This window comes from Cupressus sempervirens, chromosome 6 (genome assembly GCF_028749045.1).
Source record: "Cupressus sempervirens isolate cs-2001-9-10 chromosome 6, ASM2874904v1, whole genome shotgun sequence".
In the NCBI taxonomy this organism is placed as follows: Eukaryota; Viridiplantae; Streptophyta; class Pinopsida; order Cupressales; family Cupressaceae; genus Cupressus; species Cupressus sempervirens.
Window position 1 is genome coordinate 63158957 of NC_143123.1, and position 13358 is coordinate 63172314.

At 36.0% G+C, this 13358-nt stretch overlaps 1 protein-coding gene across 2 annotated transcripts in view; it reads left to right on the forward strand.

Moving 5' to 3' along the window:
• LOC149551135 (MUS308 and mammalian DNA polymerase-like protein) overlaps window positions 1-13358 on the forward strand; it is a 245060-nt gene that overhangs the window by 167927 nt on the left and 63775 nt on the right. The gene's annotated exons all lie outside the window — the stretch shown is intronic.

A 13358-nucleotide genomic window follows, 5' to 3' on the forward strand; every position in this document is an offset into this window, starting at 1 on the left:
TATGTAGTTTACTGTTGAAAACTGTGTAGTGATCTGATATTTGCTACAACTGAGTCATTAGAAGTTTTCTCTGATTTTATGTTTATTTAATTGTCTACGTTATAGTTGATGCATATCAAGAGTCTGCTACTCTCCTAAGGTTTTCTCCAATATGTCTATTTTATTTTGAAAGGGATTCCTTTGATTTCTCCAATACAGCACCTTTAGTGAGCCTTGTAATACCAGAGTTCCTGCAAACCTATAATATTATCCTATGACTGGGGTATGATTAGAAGTGCAGTGATGATACAAAACCAAGGTCACCTGGATACTGATATGGGTACTGGGACAACTATTTTGCAAAGATGGGAGACGGGGGTACTTGGAGACAGATTTTTTAAATGTAATTTAATAATTCCAATTTTTAATAAGAACAATGGAAATTTCTAAGTTTGAACATTAAAACCATTGAACCATAATATCAAATGTGAAATTCAAATCACTAATAGTAATACTAATGTTCTAATCATAGTTCAAAATCTCACAAACTTATCGCCGATAAGTCTACTTCTCACGAGAAGTTTTTCACGGTGAGAAAATTCAAGGTTTTATCACCACTTTAGGGCACCGAGAAGTTGAACTTCTCGCGAGAATTTGGCGAGAAAACGGCAATATATCGCCAACTTATCGCTATAATTAACTGTCTTCTCGCATTTTTTTGCAGATTAGTGCTGTTTTGGTTTAAACATAAAGCTGGTTCAATTTCAGCAATTTCAATGCATTGTAGTTAAAGGAGATTTTCCACAAACCACTGAAGCAATGATTTTGAATGTAACAAACCAAGTTGGCATATAGATAAGATAAGATAAGATAATGATATTAATGTCCACCAAAAGACCAAAAAGAGGTCTATGGGACTGAAAGACTACAACAAAGTAGGGCTGAAGCCAGCAGGAGCACACAAAGGTGTCCGAAGAAAAGCAACAACAACAAACAAATACAAGCAATAGAAAGCACTAGGAGTCTTTCTTGGGTGAGAAGAAATCAGTCATAGAATGATACACTTGTCGATGCGTAGAGGTACTACACTGTCTCCGACCTGTCCCAGAAGAGTGTCGCTGTTGCCTATAAGTAGAACGGGATCTGACACATCTAGAAAGATCACTAGGCCGAATAGAGCTAGAGGGCCTTTTCACACCACGCAAAGGTGTAAAAAAGGCAGTAATGAGCTGAGTAGATGAGTGCCGGTGTGGAAGTAGAGTCTGAATCATGTTATCTGGGAGCATAGTGGCCTCACGCAGATACAGTGCAAGGCATCTCTGATCATAATAGTTGAAGAAATCATAGAGAGAGAAGCACTCTCTGAACAAACAAAAGAACCTCCCTCTGATCTCATAATAAATAGGGCATCGAAAAAAAAAGTGAGCCTCATCCTCCACCTCCCCTAAAGAACAGAACAAACAAGTCCGCTCCTCCCTGTCAATATGATGATCCAACTGAGCCCGAAGACGGTGGGAACCAACTTTGAAAGAACCTAAAGAGATCTGCAGGGCATGAGACCAGCGTCGTGAAAGATAGCTAGGTCGGGCAATAATCCCATTTGAGATCTTCAAAAAGTGTGTTGCATAAAATGACATCCGTGGGTGTAATCCACCAGGAGGGTTAACTCAGGTAGCAGTAATGTAACATCTATAAATATCAAGACGAACATGCTCATTCAACTCCTGCCGAGAAGGGAGAAGATGAGCAGGGGCATCCAAAGAAAACTTTAATAGGCTGAAGTCAAGCTTTGAAGTGAAGGTTTATCACATTTAAACACTGCTATAAAGAAGACAATCAACCAGTTGATTTGAGATAGAGAGGAGAAGACCCAAAGAGATGGAACGAAAATAAAATAAAATAGAGGGAGACATCTAAAGAGGGACAATTAAAGCTAAATAGAGAGACAAAGATTCAAAAAAGGAATCAGACATATGCAGATATTTCTGAATTATTTTTGAATAGAGCCTAACTGTGATTTTAATTAAAAGGAAGTGCCATGATGATGTGATGGTTAAGGGATGTCTACACCCACTGGCCAACTTGGGAATTGTAGTGCATCTTGGAATACTGATTTCAAGAAAACTCTACTTTTTGCAATCAATAAGACATGCTTAGTTTTGAATTTTTGTGTATATTTTGACAAAGACAATTCGGTATTTACTATTTGTAGCTTGTTTCAGAGTTCAGAGTCTGTAGACTGTGACTACATCAGCATTCCACGTGACGATGCGATTTTGTTACTTATTGCATTTATATATATCTAGGTCAGTTTGTTTGGTTTGTTTACTCATTTACTGACTCAATACATGCATCTACTTATTGAATTTTGTGAAAACATGCATTTTTAATTAAATTAATGTCATTTTCTATATTCCCGATATTTTCTCGAGAAGTTGCCGATTTCTCTCCGATATTTGCCAGAAATTTTTTTTTTGGCCTCGCCGAGAAGTGGCCGAGAACGAGGAGTTGAACTATGGTTCTAATAGTAATGCCATGTAATATTGTGTCATATAGAGTCAAATAGTTCAAAATTCACACTTATCTGATTTTTGAGAATTGCATATCAGCATATCAGATTATCATTACATATTGAAATTTGAAATTAAAAATTAATTAGTTTGATGCTGAATTGCTGATATGCAAACACAATTCTCAAAACTGTAAACAAAAAAAGAAGAAGTAATCTATCCAGTATCATCTACTCCACAATGTTTTGACCATCCATCTCAAGGTCTTCAACTATGATGTTGTCATGATAATCATCACTCTCCAACTTAGGTTCCTCTAATGGTAGTACAACTGAGGGTAATTCATTAAGGTCATCTACTACTTAAAAAATATTCAAACAACAAAAACAGCTGTAAATTTGTAATCATAGCATCATGAATCATGATCATACCATCATGCACTTCAAGTTCAGCATCAAAGATTCAAAATGTTATAATTAAATCATAACATCTGTTTAAGTATCATTGTTTGAACCTTGAAGTTTGTAATGACCCCAACTGATTCTAACTTTGAGTAACAAGAAATTGCTTTACTTTTCAGATGTTTGACATTTTTGTCAAGCACTTTGCATGTAACCTCTATCTCGGTGTCCTTTATTTTCACATTGCATTTGCTTGCTTCAAATGATTTCAAACGAAGTTTAATTGCTACCAAATACTTTTAAGAAATCCAAGCAAATAATTGAAACACCAATGCAGTCCCTTTGGACCATTTGAATGCATACATATGATTATTGCATGTAAAACATGCATCCACAACTTGTTACTAAATTTTTACACATTAAAAGTTATTATTAAGACATTAAAATTTATTATTAAACATCCAAAAGTTTTATACAAGGTACATGTCCTTTTCATATCAACATTCAGTTCACATTTATTGAAAATAATGTTTCATTATGAATAAAAGTTTGGAGCCAAAATATCCTTTGTATTAATCACTTAATGATAACTACAACTGATAAAACGAAATGGACATCCTCAATGTAAATATTCTCCCACACAACGCTGTGAGAGTGACCTCTATTGCTAGATATTACCTATTCTATGCAAATGTGAAGGATATAAAAGAAGGAAATGGAATAGGTGTGAAAGAGGTTCATAACCAGTCATTGCCTGTTGTGAATGACTGGTCATGCTGTCCTCCTGGTCCTGACATCCCAACAGCTGCCTCGAATGCGCATCAAAGCTCATCAGTTTGTTTCTTGTAAGCATAAAAGAAGTGTGCTAGATCCAATGGATCTAAGCAATGCTGGTTCCTTGTCTCATGCATACTTATCCTTCTTTAGTGTCATGGTATACACATGAATAAAATGGAAAGAAATAGCAATGGGTGATCATAAATCAGATTTACATATGTAAAGTGTCTGCAAATTCTAAGGTTCATATCTAAGATAATACCTTTTTTTAGTGTTGCTGTTCTGATCTTCTTCTTCTTCAGAATGTAGGAGGTGATTTTCAGAATATTAAATGCTATTCTGAAACTTGTTTGTCTCTGCAAAAATTTGTATAGGGCAGTGTTGATTAAGGAGCAGACCTCTATATTTTTGTGTGTCCTTAAACCTTCAACAACATCCTACCTAAATACCATACCAAAGGGGCATGTCCCTAGAAGGGACATGACCCTATCCTTGTCGGCCTAGAATGTCTCCTCAAGATCGCCACCCAGTCAAGATAAATAACATGTGAACAAACTTAACTAAAACTAGTTAAGGTTAATACACTTAATTATTAGAAGGGATGCCGATCATGTCTAGAAGAAACAATATATATGCTCTAGGTATTTCATAAGATATTGTAACAATGCTAAGGTCTGTGCGATCTGCACATTTAGACCAGTATGTGATCAGAGTTATAGTTTTAACAACATAAGAATCTGCAATAAATATCAATTGAACATAAATATCAAAGGCACATGCATCACGTATGAAACCTTTTATTTATGTTACCGTACTGTTCATGAGCACCAAAGCATCAGATTGACGAAGCATGAAAGGGACAAGGTTTCATCTTTTTGAAACCTTTTATTTTAATATGCAAGCAAGTGAAAATATGCAAAAGTACAGCAGGTGTATTATTAAGGATATCAGATCATTAGTTCACAACCAACAATATGTCTAGCTTCATTATTCTTATAAAGATGCTACATGTTTGAAGTGCGAAGTGCTCTTTCAGAAGTATCATAGAATCAAGGCAAAGAGTTTCAAAACAAAAAAAAATCTTATTTTATGACAACAAATAAGCATCTCATTCGTCAAAGAGTGTGCTACTGATTAGAATGAGCAATTCTTTATCCATATTTCAAGCAAAAGTAATGAATGTAAAAACAACAAATGAAAAGGATTCATGAGATGCTTTCAGCAAGATAGAAATGACACAACGGTGCATGAGACCAGCCATGCAAGGAAAAGTAATGAAGTTGCTACAGAGGATAACAATGTGACTGCAAGTGCAATATTTATAAGAATCTAAGCATCAAAGAGTATTCAACAAACACGAGTCTTGTATGAAAGACATGAAAGCAACATATTCATTTGTGCAAGAAAATAACAGATTTGAAGAGTGTCACTATAAGATATTAAGAATGATGCTGATGGTGTCCCTATTCCCATCTACAAGGAAGAAATCCATCTCTAATGCAATATCCGACACATGGTCATGCTTGCGTGAATGCCCATGCAACTCAATAACTTCTATAGACTAAGTCAAATCTGAAAATGCAATGGTAGATGAGCAAGTTGGCCACTAGTAACCAAGTATGAACAAAGTAAAAAATCACTAGCCAATAAGTAGACAACTAGCATATCATAAGAACTTAGTGGAAAATCTATAGGTGAGTTGTAGGAGCCTTCATTACTGCTCAAAGATCAAGAGAAGGGGTCTCAAATGCATCAAAATAAAGCCTGGTAAATATTCTGATCCTCCTGGTCCAATTGGTTTAAGATCAGAAATAGAGGGTAAAGGTAAAGACGACACATCCTCATCTACATTTGAGCCTCCTGCTCAAAGTTCGCCCACGCTGTCTATCAAAGGAGGAAAGGATTCAAGAGTACTCGAGGTGAAAAGGGAAGAATGTTAGTCAATTCAAGTTGACTCAAGTGACGATGAAGTAAGGAATCATCACCTCTCGCTTCATTTCCTCTTAAAGTTCTCATTACAACTTCTCTTCTGGATTCGACTCTAGTATCATGAATCCAATGATTCACCTTTAGGCATTGCGATGGATGCATTCTCCATTGAGCATCCTTCTTTTGGTGATTTTGTGACTAATACATTGGCGTGTTCTTAACCAAACCTACAGTAGAAACACAAGATATCATTATGATTTTGAGAATGTGTTTTTGATGCATATTCCTTGTCAATTCCTTTTGCCACTGTTCGGTCTACAACATTACTTGATGTAACTTCAACTCAGTTTGAGCAATTCATGACTAAGGTCACACATAGTAGTACTCCTACGACCATTCAGGCTGTGACACTTGCTATAGTTACTACTGTATGCAAGGTAATCTTGAGTTAACTATGGTAACTACCGCTTCAGCCGATACATCTTATTTTAGTCTTCCTCTATGGTTGAGTGTTGTCACAAAGAAGAGAAAAAATAAGAAGAAATTCCAACTGAAGAAGATGACAGGAAGTGAGAAAACCAAGGGTTTCAAAGAATAAGAAAGCTAAGGCAGTTTCTCGAGTGGTGGTTAATGAAAATCACATCAAGTATGCTAAAGTTGCTGAACCTCTTGTGGAAAAACCTACTGAAGACATGTAGCATGCTGATTACAAAATCACAAGGGTTAAACTTGGTAAGCAAACAAGACCGAGTTATCAACATGATGCACATTAGGCAGTTAATTTTCTTTCTTGAAAGAATGGTGAACTATGGCGAAATAAAATGAAACTCAAAGAAGAAAATGCATGTTTGTTGGGGATCATTGAAGAGATGGAGAGGTCTTCTGTGGGCAGTGAATCTTTTTCAGTTGTATGTACAGAAAGAGAGAAGCGAAAGGCACATACTATTGATGAATGGAGCAACACTATTGCATAAAAGGAAATCCAAGTGATTTGACAAGTATACAAAGAGTTGAGGAAAGAAAGACAAGTCTCTGCTGAATTGGATAACATTTTGGAATCACTCAAGCATCACTTTGAGTTGTTGGACGTGGGTCTTGGTGCTTGGAACAACATGATAGAAGTTGATTTAGACTTCGTGTGTGAGTATGATGTCATTACGTTTGTTGAAATGTACCATGATTTCATGCATGTGATGAAAAACAAGAAACAAGCTCTTCAAAAATTCATAAAAGAGATGAAGGCATTAGTACTCATGGTATGTACTCAAAAAAATAAAATCAAAGAAGCTTTCAAAGAGTTGTCATGCGAAATCATCATTGAGGACAATGGAGTAAAGAGTCAATAGGAAATTCTTAGAGAGTTTGCAGAAGCCATTCGCCTACAACTTGAAGTGGATAACTTCAACATTAGTGTACTTGACATGTTTGCAAACTATAAGTGTTCATTGAAGAGTCTACATAATTAAATGGAGATTTGTAACAAGGAAATATCTAGGACAGCAAGCATACTTAGGAAGGTTACCATGATCTTGCAACACACTAGAGAACCAGATGCTACAATTATATGAGAGTCCTTGCGGAAAGTTGAAGAGCTGGTTGATACCATGTAAAAACTCCAAATCAGATTTTTATATGCTTTAAGTAGAATAGTAATAGGAAAAGTACATGTAAAGTGCATCTATGTTGTAAGTATAGGATAACATGAGCCTATACAATCAGCTCATGTAGTTAAGTTGCAATTGCATTAGGCATGTAACTTTGAATAAAGTCAAAGTATTTAGTTAGGATAAGTAAGGGTGGTTGAGGTTGCTCCACTTTTTCCTCCACCTTTCTCTCTTCATTTTTCCTATATAAAAGAGAGAGTTCATTGTACATTATCATCTTTTGCTTTATAGGAGAAGGCTGCGCTTGTGAGTTGTAGGCTTTGTACTTTTTGTTGCAAATCTTTGAAGTGAATAAATAAGCAAGTTTTTCCCCAACTTCGCATTGAGATACTTGGAATTGATCATTGTCTTTTATGTTGCATTGATTCATTCATCTTTGTTAATTCTCTCTTTAGAAGCATTTGAGTGTTTAATGTTGTTTTTTTGGAGAGTTTGAGCTTTCTTAAAGAAGATTAATCTAGTTTGTGAGTGCCTACAAGTACTAGGATTTGAAGATTTTGAGCTTGATTTCTTAGTGTATTATTTTATATCTAGATAGTTGAACAAAGACTTTGAGCTTTGTTAACTATTTGCCCCATTGATTCAAGAAGGTTCCTTGTAGTAGATTGTGGGTTCTTACCATCAACCATACAACTTAAGATATAATTGTTGTCTTAAGGTTGTTCTTACATCAATACTTAAGCCACCAGTATTGCCATAGTAATAGATTTCTTTTGTTTAATTGCAAGCAGTAGTTGGTAATATAAAATCATTCATACAAAAAGAGGAATTGATCTAGTGAACCGCTCTTTTGTGAATTTCAGTTAGGTCTATGTTGTAGTCACCTACAGTAAGAAGGGAGGCTCCCCTATTGCTGAGAGGAGAGATTTATCTCACTACATTGTTGCCTAAAGTTCCCATTTTGTAAGCTGTAGTTACAATGGCTTACAAAATTTTTAGCCAATAGTTTTTGGCGACTCAGCTGGGGATGGATCGCATTCAGAAGCCTCTTGCTTTTGTTTGAAGTATTACACCCTTGTTTTTGGTATTTCGAAAGTTACAGGTTACCACACTGGCTAGCTTTGAGTATGTGTATTCGAGAAGAAAGAGGACTGAAGGGTCATCAAGTTTTGCTGGATCATTTTGGGCTCAACAAGCTTGTTTTGATTTACTCACCAAAATTCCTTCTCTTTCTCGAACCACAAGTTACCCACCTTCTAAAAAGAAAACAGTTGTGTCCAATGAAGATTCCTAGTTTTTCCTTGAACTTTTGTTTTCATTGCCCATAGTCATATTCCTAATACCATGGCTCCTGCCGCTGCTACTGGCCCATGGGGAACAACTTTTGATCCACTAAATCTTGCACCACCTCTACACGCCTTACCACAAGGTTCATGAAAGAACTTTCCCAAGTTCTTTGGAAATGGTAAACTGTTGAGATATTGTCATTGATGTCAAAAGATAAAACAAGTTTGTCATTGATGTTCAGTTGGGATTGTCGAAAACTTTATGATTGATATAAAAGGACCAACGAATCTGTATAGAAGATCATCATGTTAATACCAATATATACATTAACGATATTATAAATCAGAGATCACTCGCTTTCATAAGATGGATAACATAGAAGAATATATATAGAGTGGAATCCTCCTCTTCAAGTCAAAGATTTATGTTGACACTATAATAAAAGTTGTGAAGATATTATGAGTGCTGGTGAAAGATAAAATTTATTTGTTATGAAACAATATGATCTATAAAGTGGGATTGAGAATGTGCATCTCTATTCGCAGAATATACAAGTATCAAATCTTATTGTGTGGGGAGTATAGGAACAGAAAATTGTGCATATTGTTTCTTACAGTTAGCGGCACGTAATAACATTGACTGATTAATAAACAGAGGCAGTGGTCTGGATGAACAAGCAACAGAAATATCAATGAACATGGCATCAAGAGAAATTTAGTTTGAATACATTAATCATTATAAATCAATCCAATCATGAAGCAAAATGCCACCGGGTTATTTCTAATTCAGACTTGATACTATTTAATCTTATAGATGCGACAAAGACTATAAACCGAGTAAACAAAGGCATCAGTAATAAGACACTTAATGAAGTATCTCAAGATTTGGAGACTTAATGCTAATTTATGTATGTACAGGATATTCTATGCGTGCATAAATTGAAGCAACAAGAAAGATAGAGTATTTTCACTCTGAAGAATGTCCATGTCCAGAGGCAATAGTCATGTTTGTATAGATGGCAACAAAGTGATGAAGTTTAGAAGAATTATCTATTGCAGCAATGATATATATAGTGCAGATATATTGCCCAATTCCTTTAAAACTTGATGCAAACGATACATATTGCAGACAAGATTGTGAAATATATTCATTAGTGATGGAGTTTTTCTTGAAATGTACAAACAATAAGCAAAACAGGAATAAACTTCTGTAATATACTGAGCTATTACCAACCACAAATTTCAATAAACTAATAACGTTCTGTACCTGAATACTGGCAAATGCTGTTGTAAATTTGTGGAGGAAATATGTCAAACAGTTCACAGCTGCCTATGGTAACTCCAGTATTTACACTTGCTGATGTATTTTTTTGAATTGCCATACAATCTTGGAATAGTGATTAAAAGACATTACATCATACAGTTATCCATCAGTCATTAACATGCCCCAACAGCAAGGTAATTCTGGAATTTAATTACTGATAAAGACGATGCACAAATACTGGTTTGAAAGAATCCACCCGGAAATGCAATTCTAACTATGTGGACCAGTGATACCCCACAGAGATAACAGTGTAGACCAACTCAGCGGGTATAAGAAGTGATGAAACGAATTGCTTATTCCAGTAATGTCTCTAACAATCAGAACATAGCATACAACCAAAAACAAAGTCAGGGAAAGAATGGTCACAGACCCGACTTGCTGGAGAATACCGTTGAACACAACTGAAGGTCGAGCTGGCTCCCGTACATGCACAAAAACACCTTCTCTTATCCGACTATCCTTGTGGTTAATGCTGTAGCTTACCCGAGTGCCCACAATGCCTTAGCCTTCTTCTTATTTGCCTTGCGGGAACTCCTAGATACAGTTGCTGTAGCAAACTCGTGCTGTGAATGTTGCCGTGCGTTCCAGCAACCCCCTGCATTTGAGCTTCCCACGTTGCTATTAACAAGGACGCGAATTCTCTTCTCACTGTTAATGGCTCATGACCCGTCCAGTGGAGACGACTGCTAATATTGAGACGTGCAATGATTAGTATCTGCCGGCAACCAAACTTCACTGCCTTCGCAAAAGACCCTATTCTGGGCGTGACCAGGCAGTTTCGGGTCCAATAAAAATAACCTTAGACTGTATCTAATTCACATGAAAGCTTCTCTCCACACATATGACGTCCAGCTGAATAATAACTAAAGCAAATGTGATTCGAATGGCACCACCACAACTGGTATACTCACTGTGTCTTCCAGTTCACTGTTCTTCTTCTAATGCAAGCTGGAGTAGTTGATTCAAACGTAAACACAAATCAATAGATCAGAAAATACCAAGCTTAAACCTTGTACTCCATACCTGACTCCGAACTTGAATCATTTAACCTTCCTTTTTGCGGATTTCTGCCCATTATCTTGTACTGCAATTTTTGAGGAAGCTTGGGGTGTCGTCCAGCTCCTTCTATGTTCCCAGACTTGAGGGGTTTCGTCCTCAACGTCTCAGACCAGTCACGTCAAAGCAACCAAAACTCAAAATGCTTATTTATAAACTTCTTGTGTTAATCCCAATGCAAACTCGTGCATTTATAGCCTCGGAATGAGGGAAAAGTACCACCTGCAAAGAATGTGGGATTAAAAAGTCATTTTCGTCCTGTAGTCACTTAAAGCTATTTATAAAGTAAATAACTTTAAAACATTAAAGTGACTTAACTCTGTACCTTTAATAAAGTCCTGGAATATATTAAATTAAATTCCCCTTATTGTGATTGGATAGCATCCTGCCTGAAGTCGGTATTGATCTATCCGGATGTGGAGATAGATTAATTCTGTCGCCCATAACTAAAATTGAGAAGGGGACATGACAACTTCATACTGGTTCAGACAATGATACTGTGTTGTACAGAAAGCCCGATAAATATTGTTCAAAGGTGCCTTGTCAGTCATTGAAGACAGCAATGAGTATTAGAGGAGCCCGCCAAGAACGATGTCATTATATATATATAGTCATCGGGATGCCGTCAAAAGTCTCCACTCTAATAGAGTCTGACAAAATTGCAAGTAACCGATGACGCCTGGAGAAATATTTGCGCAGTCATCATTGGAATATCCAGTTCGTGAACAAAAAAGTATTTGAACAAACATGTGTGAGGCACCATAATTAGATGATTTAACCACAAGTCGTCTGGTTTCCAGAAATAATCGGCAATAGAACTTAAAATAGCTATTAAAGATATAACCAAAACAATAAAGTATTATGTTTAAAAAAAGAAATAATAAACATTTAGTTTATTTAAAAGAGACATGACTTTATGAAAAGTCACAATATCATATATAAAATAAGAGATGATATTCGAGAAAAAAAAAAAAAGGTAAGCAGCTTGAGCAACTTGGCAGAGGAGCAGAAATAAATATTCAGATATTTGCAATCTGATAAATATTTAATGAGAGTTGTAAAGAAGTGTGAGGAGTCCAAAATTATAAATCAATTGAAGAAGAATTGGTTAACTTCAAAGACAAAAGAAATTACATAGTTCCATCATCAGTTGTAAAAGCAACAAAGACAGAGGTGGAGTTTCAGATTTAACATCAAAAGTGAGAGTAGGTGCTTCTACTGGGTTGAAGTCTGCAAACTGTGGGAGTTGTAGGTTCTAGTGGGTTGGTGCTCGTAAAAATGAGGTCGGAACCTCTTGTATATTGGAGCCTACAATTTTTAAAAGATAAAGGATATATATAAAAGCAAATATTTTGACGTGATTATTTTGTTCTTTGGGACAATGGTCTGTATAAGCATGTAGTTGATGGCCCTTTCCTTAGTTGTGAGATAAAGCACAACTCAGATTGTTGGAATCATTTAATGATTCGGCTTGTGGAGGTCATTTTTCAGCACTAGTCACTTCTCATAAAATTTTACAAGAAAAGTATAATTGGCCAAACCTTTTTCAGGATACTTAAGAATGCGTACGTAAATGTGAAGGATGCCAACATTATGTTGGAGAACAAAAGTTAGGAGCACTTCCATTGAAGCCAATGGTAACCGAAGAACCTTTGCAGCAATAGGGTTTATTTTTCCAGTATCCAGTGCAGGGCATACTTATTTTCTAACTATTATTCATTACTTCATTAAGTGGGTGGAGGCGATTCCTGTGAAGAATGCAACATCATCAATGGTGTGTTCATTTGTAAAGGAAATATTATTTCTTGTTTTGGAATACCCAGTAAGATTGTTTTGGACAATGCTTCAGTATTTTCATCATCTGATATTTTACAATTTTGCTTTGGACATGGTATTACCGTGGCTCATGCATCTGATTATTATCCACAAGGAAATGGACAAGTTGAGTCCAGTAACAAGAATTTTATTACAATCATTTCCAAACTTGTGGATGATAATAAGAGAACCTGCCACAAAGCAATGTTTGATGCTTTGTGGGCAAATAGAATTACATAAACAAGAGCTATTGGCATGTCACCATTTTAGCTTCTTTACCGTTTAAATGCAAAAATTCCCATAACTTTGGAGCTTCTCACTCTCAAGTTAGCAAAAGCAGTAGAGGATGTAACTTTTGAAAGTTCCTTGGATAAAAGAATCATGTTTCTTTAGCAGCTCGAAGAACAAAGAACTCAAGTGGTGGATAGGCTTGTCGCACATGAACGACAAGTAAATACATTATTTGATAAAAAGGCTAAGCACAAAGAGTTTCAGGTTGGAGATTGGTTTGTACTCTGGGATAAAAATGCTACAACTAAAGGGCATGCATGACAAGTTTGATTCTCTTTGGCGCGGTCCTTTAACTAATTACTTAGTTGCAGGAGAAAACAGTTTGCTGTTGGCATACTGCAATGGAACTCAATTTGCACTTCCATGAATAAGGTCTAGCTAAGTAC